Genomic DNA, 401 nt, shown 5'->3' with positions numbered 1-401 from the left:
TATATACTCGCTAATTTCAAATTAATATGAACACATATAAAGGCTAGTTAATTACTTTTAAATATACAAAGCATTATAGAATAACTTCGGATGACAAGCGTCACAACATTGAAATAACATTAATACTCACTAATGACTGTTGCACTAGAATTTAGTTGAAGAAGAGTCACAATGGAAAAGTTTACGCGACCGTTGTTAAAAAGTACCCTGTACTGACCGCACTACACATTCGTGCTGCGTAGATGTACGCGAATATGTAATTATCCTTTCATTTATAATATGATGGTATTATTGTGATTTGGAAACCGATCTAACAGAAGCGGAATCCAAGAGTTCCTTTCAGCTTACGACGTCAAGTCTATTTACAGAAAGGAAGGGGTTGATGCAAAATTGAGTCAACA

Source organism: Penaeus monodon, chromosome 27 (assembly GCF_015228065.2).
Source record: "Penaeus monodon isolate SGIC_2016 chromosome 27, NSTDA_Pmon_1, whole genome shotgun sequence".
Lineage (NCBI taxonomy): Eukaryota > Metazoa > Arthropoda > Malacostraca > Decapoda > Penaeidae > Penaeus > Penaeus monodon.
The sequence above is the reverse complement of the archived record's forward strand: the minus strand, read 5'-3'. Positions refer to the sequence as shown.